This window comes from Hypomesus transpacificus, chromosome 11 (genome assembly GCF_021917145.1).
Source record: "Hypomesus transpacificus isolate Combined female chromosome 11, fHypTra1, whole genome shotgun sequence".
Lineage (NCBI taxonomy): Eukaryota > Metazoa > Chordata > Actinopteri > Osmeriformes > Osmeridae > Hypomesus > Hypomesus transpacificus.
In genome coordinates this window covers 19,379,017-19,388,530 of record NC_061070.1, presented here as the reverse complement: position 1 = coordinate 19,388,530, position 9,514 = coordinate 19,379,017, and positions in this window count along the sequence as shown.

Genomic DNA, 9,514 nt, shown 5'->3' with positions numbered 1-9,514 from the left:
TCATTGGCTTGGTAAATGTAATCATCATTTCACAATAATTTTCATTTAAAATTTCGAGCGGACCTAGTTCTCTGATCTTAGCAGTATGTACTGCATAGCATTTTCCAGAAGGTGTCACATTAACAGTACAGTGGGCTCTTTTGGCTCTGACGGCACCACATACACGTTCCTTCGACCAAAGCTGTTTGACGCTGATTATGCCAATGAACCCTGCTCCAGAGGGAATGTCCTTATTTTACACTTCAACAAATATACTTTTTTCCCCCACAATACTTTTGAAGATTAGTTATTTCCATTTGTGCATGCGACCTCATGTGATAGCGCAAGATGTCTTCATTTTCTGAAAGGCTTATTCTTTTAACATTTCTGCCCCCTGCTGCTCTACGATCTGTTATCAGGGTAAAGAGGGAGCCTTTAATTTGATTGAATACAGTACTTCCTTTATAAAGATGTGATGGGAATTCATTTCCTAACCCTCTATGAAAGGGGTTACACCTGGAATACAGATTAATAAAAGCGATCTTTTGAGGCAGGTCCTCAACGATCACAGCAGGAGGCGTGTGTCGGTGCTGATTTTATATGACGCAATGTAAAAGGGTCTATATTCAAAGCACTGGTGCATATTCACCCACATCGAAATGACTGGTAGCCTGATATGTATATGTGGTTGCCAGGTTTGCTACTTATACATATTTATAATAATTCAAGCCTCTATTCAGCCTGTTGCTCTACAGGACACATGTGTGTCACAAGATCCTTAGAAGACGCCTGCACACGCCTCACCGTGGCGGCCTTGTTCGAATCCGGCTATCGAGAGCTTCACCCTCTCTCTCTCCCGCCTACCCTTTTCCTTTCAAAATTCACTTACAAACCGTCGAATAAAACAGAAAAATGCTAACAAATCCTATTAAAAACATGATATAAAAATATAAACCTATGGAAGAAGCCATTGACTATAAACATTATGAACTACAGAACTGCCCCCCCCCCCCCCCATCGCTAAAACGACATAAAGCACACAGCAAAACTGTCTAAGATCCTCACATACAGTGTCACACTGTCACACATGAACACTCACACCTACAGCAATCACAGTAGGCTACAGTATGTGATACTAAATGAAATGCACACAGCATGTGAGAGAAATCATAACATATGTTTGTTAACGTAATGAGCAGAAACGTGCCACAAGTACACGTTCTAACAGACGTACGTAGCATGCGCTTTACAGAGTACTCGTGCATAGTCTTAGATCCACATGGACGGGTGTTTATGGATGAACTCTCTGTCACGCTGTGCTGTGAAGGGCCAGTGAAAATGCAGAGCTATATTTAAATTATCCCTGGGGGGGCATTAAATCACATAATTTCTTCATCAGGCCAGACTGACCTCATTTTAAGACCACCCAACCCCCCCACGCAATCAGAAAGCATTAAGGGAAAAAAATTAAAAGAAGAGGTAGGCCTTGAATTTCCAGCGAATTTGCAAAAGCGTTAGCGGTCATATTGTTGGATGTTAGAGCGGTGGGAGTGTGATGGGGTGTGTATCTTTTTGTGCTGTGATGTAGCTGTGTTTCCTTTCGTGTTTGGTGTCGGGAGAGCTGGAAACAGAACTCACTTTACAGCTACAAAGCAGGAGCTCCATTAGGACTAGGCTGAAAAAAGGAAGCGAAATCATAGCTTGATGCGGGAATCATTGATGTGTTGCTGCTACCATGCTAAAAATAGAATCAGTGTACATGTTTCCCACCCAAAGTAAACAAAGTATCACATTTTTATTGTATTGCAGCGCATTGTTCTCGGGGTAGTGTCGGGGAGGATGAATCGCAAACTTTTAGTTAACTCTACGTGACCGCAACCACTATATTCACTGCATGTGCCTTTTTAGAAAATACGTTTTGACACAGAATCTCATGCAGTTACTACATTTTGAATGGGTTTTGTTATTGTTTTATTCAGCGGATTGAACACCCAGCATTACAACTATCTATGACTCATAATAACCCTGAGAGATCACAGGCTTGGTGGTATAGACTGATACTGTATTTCTTCAGTAAGTTGTTTGACAGTAGATACCCCAGAGTGCCAGCTCCAACAGCTGCACTGTGTCTAACCTTGAGTGGGTGTGCATGTCCGCAGGGGGTGGGCGAATCCACACAGCTCCATGCTCTTCAGACAGAGCGAGAGAGCGAACAGATTTACTATCGGGTGTCAGAAAGAGAGAGAGAGAGAGGGAGAGAAAGAGAGAGGGAGAGAAAATGGATAGTCAGTGAGTGAGGCAGACATGGATAGAGGCAGGATGAGCAGGCTGAACCTGGGAGACGGTGCGGTACAGAAGCAGAGAGAGAGGATGGAGAGAGGCAGGATGAGCAGGCTGAACCTGGGAGACGGTGCGGTACAGAAGCAGAGAGAGAGGATGGAGAGAGGCAGGATGAGCAGGCTGAACCTGGGAGACGGTGCGGTACAGAAGCAGAGAGAGAGGATGGAGAGAGGCAGGATGAGCAGGCTGAACCTGGGAGACGGTGCGGTACAGAAGCAGAGAGAGAGGATGGAGAGAGAAGGCACAGATGGATCCACGGCTCCCCTCAGGATGCAACGTCAGTCTGGGGGCCCAGGACCTCTTCCTGTGGTCACTAGTTCAGCTCTTCAAAGCTTCTGTGACCCTAATTAAGTTATACAGATACAGTGAATCATTTAGGACTACGTCGTTCACCTTCCCAGAACAAAGACAGCGGGAGGAGGGGAAGCTGGAGGGAATATCCTCTGATGTCTTGGGCTTCTGCCCACTCCCCTCTTTCATCCACTTCCTCACTCTCCATCACGGCCAATCAGCTGCTCCTTCCTCACTGCTGTCACTACCACCGCAAACACGTCAACTTAACACCGTGACGTGTATCAGCACAGTTCGTCCCCGTGGTATCTAGGTAGCCCTCGAAATGTTTAATCTGTTATGCTTTGGAAAATAAATCTTCAGCCTGCTGCCCGTTGCACTGCAACAATCAGGCTGTGAAGGCTACATTTATGACGAATTGCACAACAGCAGAGATTACGTTTGACAATGAGCAGTCATTTCAGCATCCCAGCTGGGTAAGGGGCATTTACCAAGCAGGCACCCACAGCAATAAAAGTCCAACTTCAAGTTCAAACGAGCCTGGCTCTGCCTCTCCCGCCCTGACTGCAGAAGCAGCCATTTGTTCCAGGCACCCAGGAATCCATCTGCCTTATGACATTCAATCTCCACCAGTCTCCCAGGGGGCCTCCTTCCTTGCTGTAATTACTGTTCTCTATCGGCAGGGCCCCCTGACCAGGCCTGCGGAGAGAGGGCCAGGGAGAGCGGTACTGCCACTGTAAATCTCCTCTCCTCCCTGTCGTCACCCCCCGAAGGTGAGCTGTTCTCTGGGTGAAAGAAAGGGTGTAGGGGGGGTCGTGGTGAGGAGTGATGTATGGTCCTATAGGATGTTTTCAGGGATGGTCTGATCTGTGCTCTCTGCAGCTCCGTATTGGTCCAATGTCGTTGTCGGCTGGAGTGATAGTGGTGCGGAGGATGGATGGGAGTTGGTGTCTGGGAGATGGAGGATAAAGCAGCGCTGATGAGAGGGTGCCTGGTGCACAGGCCTTCTCTCTCCAGTTAGAAGAGAAGAGAGGGGGTGGCTGTCAGAGGATGAATGGCTGTCGGGAGCATGATTCTATGAGTGGACATGTGAGATGAACAGCGTTCTGTGCATGCGAGTGACGGATTTGTGTGTGTGTGTGGATGCCAGTGTGTGTGCGTGAATCCACTTCTGAGTCGAGCATGTGTTTGAGAGTGTATACATGTGATAACCAAGTCTCCATTATTAGTTAGTGGTACAGTCTCTGACAGAACTAGGTTTTGTGATGCTGGCTTTGGCCCAAGTGTTGAACTTCAGTAGAATAGCTGCTGACTGATGACTGCTTCGTCTCGGAGGGCTTCGGCCGTCTTGTCTTTGAGATAATGGAGTCTCAGTAAACACAACTGGATTCAACCCTTTTTGTGAGACTGAAACACAAAGACAAGCTGATCAAACTTGTATGTGTGGGGAGGGGCACATCTCAACGCCTCTTCTGTTACAGTCAAAGGAGAACGGCAACCTACTAACTGGGCTCTTTGTTTAAGACTACTCAACTAAGACGCTGTCCCAACAGACACAAACATTTGTTTTTATCAGAATTGTTTAGCCTTTTTTTCATCTCATGTCTTTACAGAACAATATTCTGTAGCAAACTTCCCCGGAAGATAGTTGCTGGTTTCTATAATACAGTACACAGACTAATGACTATGAAGTCTGTACTACAGTACAGTAGCAAATGTAGTTCACCTGCATGCATGTATACATATGTATATTATGAGGTTCAGTTGAAGAACCTTGTCAGTTCAAAGGAGACCATGACTGGTTGTGCTTTGGGCTTGTTTGCTTGAAGACGAGAGAGAAGGAGAGAGAGAGACAGACAGCTGAAAGGGGATTCTTTATTTCAACCCTGTTTAGCTGAGTCTTGTTATTCTAGGATCACCAATCAACATTACGACTCACTGCCACTCTGCTCATTACGACAAGTCCCAAGCTGGGGAGGTGTGAATCACAGTCCTGTCTTAAAACAAAAAGTCTCATTCAATAATTCTTATTTATTCATTGCTGCTAAGAAACTGGCCCTGTGGCCTGTTAGGGATCAGAAGAGAACGATCACAATTCAGATACGCTTCGTTAGACCCACCTTTTCAACGACGATCACAGCAAATTCACCAAAAGCGTACTGTAGCTTTAATGTTTCCCCAACTGTACCAGCCCCTGCATGCCAGTGTGCTGCAGCTGTTATCCAGACCTGTGAGGGGGGTGACTTCGACCCCCCCCCAGTTAATCACTGACCTCTGGGTGTTCTGTGAGGTGGCGTGCCCGAAGCATCCTGCCAGGCCTATCACAGAGCAGTTTTCTGCGGCACTGTAGTAGCTAGCTGGCGTTAGCTGGGCCCTGCAGGAATCTGAGTGCAGTCACACTGCCCTCTCACTTTAGAAGTCACCCAGAGGATCGGGTCGATGCAGGAAACTCCCAGAGCGAAGAAGGAAGTTAATGGCTTACTCTCACCCTATGAAAAGGCAATCGATAAAACAAATGGGTACAGTTAAGCCGATATTTCACAAACGTCTGGCACCAAGGTTAAGATATTTTTCAGTGCTTTTACAGTAAATGAGGTCTCTGTGTTCTTTTGTTAACTGAGGGAGTTTTGTTCACATCCGAAGTCAGATACACAGAACACTGACTTTTCCTTCAAAGGACAGTTAGCAGGGTTGTGTTTGCGGTGAAGACTAACCACAACATTCATACTGTCCGGGTGACACTATTTCAGGTTTCCATTGGTGACACAACAGCACCACCGGGAGACAAACATCCCCCCTAAGTAATGCTGAGAGGCTCTTAGAAGAGACACGGTGACATTGAGAGATCCTGAGAAGTGAGAGGTGTCTAGATCACCACCGAGGCTTTGGTGCTAAAAGCCGCGGTGCTAAAACTCCACCCTCTTTGCACGGCCAGCCTGTCGGTGTTGTCTTGCAGCCCCTGCTAATCCCACTGCACCCTCTCCTCTCACACCACATGCAAGCGCCTCCGCAGGGAATTGTCATTCATCTCCACAGCGCCTGGAGAGGGCCTCATTAGCAGGTCCTGCTCTGACGTGGGAGAGTGCCCTGGCGGGGACTGTGTTAATGACAGTGTTAGGAGGCTGGAGACCAGCGAGGCCAGGAGGGGGGAGGACAGGAGGGGGGAGGACAGGAGGGGGAGGGGGGAGAGGGGAGGACAGGAGGGGGGAGACCAGGAGGGGGGAGGACAGGAGGGGGGAGGACAGGAGGGGGAGGGGGGAGACCAGGAGGGGGAGGGGGGAGAGGGGAGGGGGGAGGGGGAGAGGGGAGGACAGGAGGGGGGTGGGGGAGAGGGGAGGGGGGAGGACAGGAGGGGGGAGACCAGGAGGGGGAGGGGGGAGGACAGGAGGGGGAGGGGGGAGAGGGGAGGACAGTAGGGGGGAGGGGGGAGAGGGGAGGGGGGAGGACAGGAGGGGGGAGAGGGGAGGGGGGAGGACAGGAGGGGGAGGGGGGAGAGGGGAGAGGGGAAGACAGGAGGGGGGAGACCAGGAGGGGGGAGGGGGAGAGGGGAGGGGGCAGGACAGGAGGGGGGAGACCAGGAGGGGGAGGGGGGAGGGGGGAGGACAGGAGGGGGGAGACCAGGAGGGGGAGGGGGGAGGACAGGAGGGAGATGGGGGAGATGGGAAGACAGGAGGGGGGAGACCAGGAGGGGGGAGGGGGAGAGGGGAGGACTGGACGGGGGAGGGGGAGATGGGAGGACTGGAGGGGGGAGGGGGAAGGGGGGAGGGGGAGATGGGAGAGGGGAGGACAGGAGGTGAGTGACGGCCATGTGTCAGTCCTCCCCCTCTGCGGTGAACGAGGGGGACAGGGGCGGCTCACTAATTGGGGTGAGATGTGAAAGTCCTTGTCAGTCACTATCAGGCTCAGTAATATGTTCGGAGGCAAAAGTCAAACGGCCAGTTGGAGAACAGAGCGGAATCATTAGTCACTACAAAAGAAAATGTCCTAATGAAGGAAATGCTGCTACACACTACACACACTACACTCACACACAACACACAACCACCAGGGAGACACACCGCTACACACTCCTCTCGTTGTGTTGTTCAGAGGGTGTATGCACAACTCCGTCCATCGTGTCAGAGTGCCCATGTGAGACCGGTCCCCGTTTAGAATCCTATTTACTCCCCATTCACAACAATGATCTAACTGTGATGCATTTCCATAACGGTGATGGTGTTCCGGCCTTTCATGATGGTCATAATTGAATCTCTTTCTTTCCTCTCCTGCCTCCGACGTTTCCCCTGACCTTTATTTGTTTGCTGTTTTCCGGATGTCTCGTACGCAGTCCCACGGGAAATAACAGCACGAAGAAAAGAGAGAGAGAAAGAGAGAGGGGGATGCTGCTTGAAATGAAAGAGTGCCAGGACATGATCCCAAAGAGCCACTTTAACAGCATGTAAAAACAGATAGTGACAGGGATAATGATCAAGTTGAAGAGAAAGTGAATGCTCTTTATTGCCTCTGCTGCTGATCTCTGTGTTTCTGCTGGTCGGATTTAACTAGAAGGCAAGCATAATTGTTAGGTTTGTATCATATCTCTCACTTGTGATTGCTGCAGTAAAATGCCTCATTGCTGCTTCATCAGTAAAATGCTTTGCCATAATGATATCCTTTTATAGAACCAATCAAGAAAATGTACATTTCAAATTGTCGCTAACACATAATCACATATCCTTTTACACTTAAAATGAATTAAAATTAGCATGCAGCCGAAATACAGTGCTTGCCGCCTCCGAAGAGCTAATGGCTGCTTAATGCTTGTGCTCGACTGTGATTCTCTCGTCCTTTGAACACCACCAACACAGTCTAACCAACGAAATTTGCTTCCTTTTGAATCCCACTCCAATTTAATTTCCATAAGACTCTTGAGAGGGGAGGAGGGGGGGAGGGGGGGAAGGAGGGGGAGAGGGGGAGAGGGGGAGAGGGGAGGACCACAACAATGACTTGGCTCGTATTAGCGTGAGGTGACACCCGTGGCTTGCAGCAGGACAGCAGGTGGGTAATTGGTCCTGAGCCGTGTGTTGTCCGCTCCGAGGGACGGCCCCAGTCTGAGGACTGTGATTGGGCCCCCTGCTGCCCTCTCCGTCCATCCCCTGCTGCCCTCTCCGTCCATCCCCCCGCTCCTGTTCGCCTCTTAATTATGAACCAAGCGAGAAGAGAGGGATCAGTTGAGAGGGAGGCCATCTCGCTGGCCACGGGAGTCTCTCGCCCCTGATCACAGGTGGAGGTGTGTCTCTCGCTGTCATCCTCTCTGCTACCTCCTCCACAGTCTGGAGACAATCAGGAGAGAGTCTGCCGGGGTGTGTGTGGGGCAGGGCAAAAGAGGAAGTAGAACAAAGGAAGCTGGTGTGTGTTCATGTATGTGTGTGTGGTGGTGTGTGTATAAACATACTGTGTGTGCAGTTGTGTGTGTGTGAACATTGTGTGTGTGGCTGTGTGCGTGTGGACATTGTATGTGTGTGTTAGTCTGTGTTTAAAGGACTCCAAGTGCAGAAAGACAGAGCCTCCTGATGTTACTTGAGGTGTGATGTCATTTGTTTTGCTTACCCAACGTCCGACCCCACCCACCCCTCTGACTCAGATCTCTGGTGATTACTCTAACGACCCCACTCCTGTCGGAAACACAGCCCTGCTTCAACAGCTCACACAAACACGCTGAAAAGGACATCACGTAAACCCGAGTGATCTCACAAGTCTACGATACCCCATATAAACACGTCTCAAAGATAGCGTAAAGATTATGCCATGCACGAAACAAAGTCCTAGACGGCAGAGACGGATGGATCAGCGGGTCTCCATCAAGCTTCCCCCCAGGCCTAGGTGGGGAGCAGAAAACAATCTCTCTCCCACACGCCTCACGTATGACTCACTGAACGCATTCCAGACCGTTCCACATACCAATAATCGCAGCCTTACAACCCACATTTTCCTGTCTGTTATGAAAGCAGTGGAACGGCAGCTGGAGACTGCTTGTTTATAATAGAAAAGCCTTCCCGTGACGGCTTGATGTGCTGTGTTAGCGATACTAGACTCAGCCGATCATTCCTCAGTGACCTCTCTGCATTTGTGCCTCTGCACCACAGCTCATGAATGTTTAATGTGGTCTTGGGCCTGTCAGGCAGGGTAGCAGCTCTGACAGCAACACACTAACTCAAAGGCAGAGTAGAGGTTAAAACAAGGCCGTCACAATCAAACCCTCCACCAGTAAACAAGTTAACCCCTAGGACACAAACTCACACACACACGCCCATACGCACACACTGACACACACACACACACGCCCATACGCACACACTGACACACACACACACACGCCCATGCGCACACACACATGAACTCACAGACACGTGCACGCACATCAACACAAGCACACACACACAGTCTCAGATCTGGTTCTTGGTTATGGTTTTCATCTCAGACCTGCCCCGGCTGGAGCAGCAATGATGAGGTGACCCATATTCTCTACTGCGGCGACCAGAGATTAATTAACTTCACATCAGAATGCACCCGGTCAGCCCCCGAGGAGGGAGCAGACCAGACGGAGAAGACACTGAAGAGGAATGAAAGACAGAACATCCTGAAAGCTCAGATAGGAGGACTGCAGGAGAGGGAAAAAGGATTGAGGGCAAGTTGACGAGGAAGGAGGGGGTGACATTTAGAGGAGAGCGGGAAAGATTGGAGTCAGGAGAGGACAGAAATGTGTGACGTGACATTGTTGAAACTGGTAAACAAAACTACTGTTTTGAAGGACACAGTAAACGGCGTTGTCACTGTGTAGGACTTAGTTTCCTGATACATTCCAGTCATTATAGACCGCCTGACTCATAACACCTTTGGTTTAACTTTGACAGCATGTGGAACT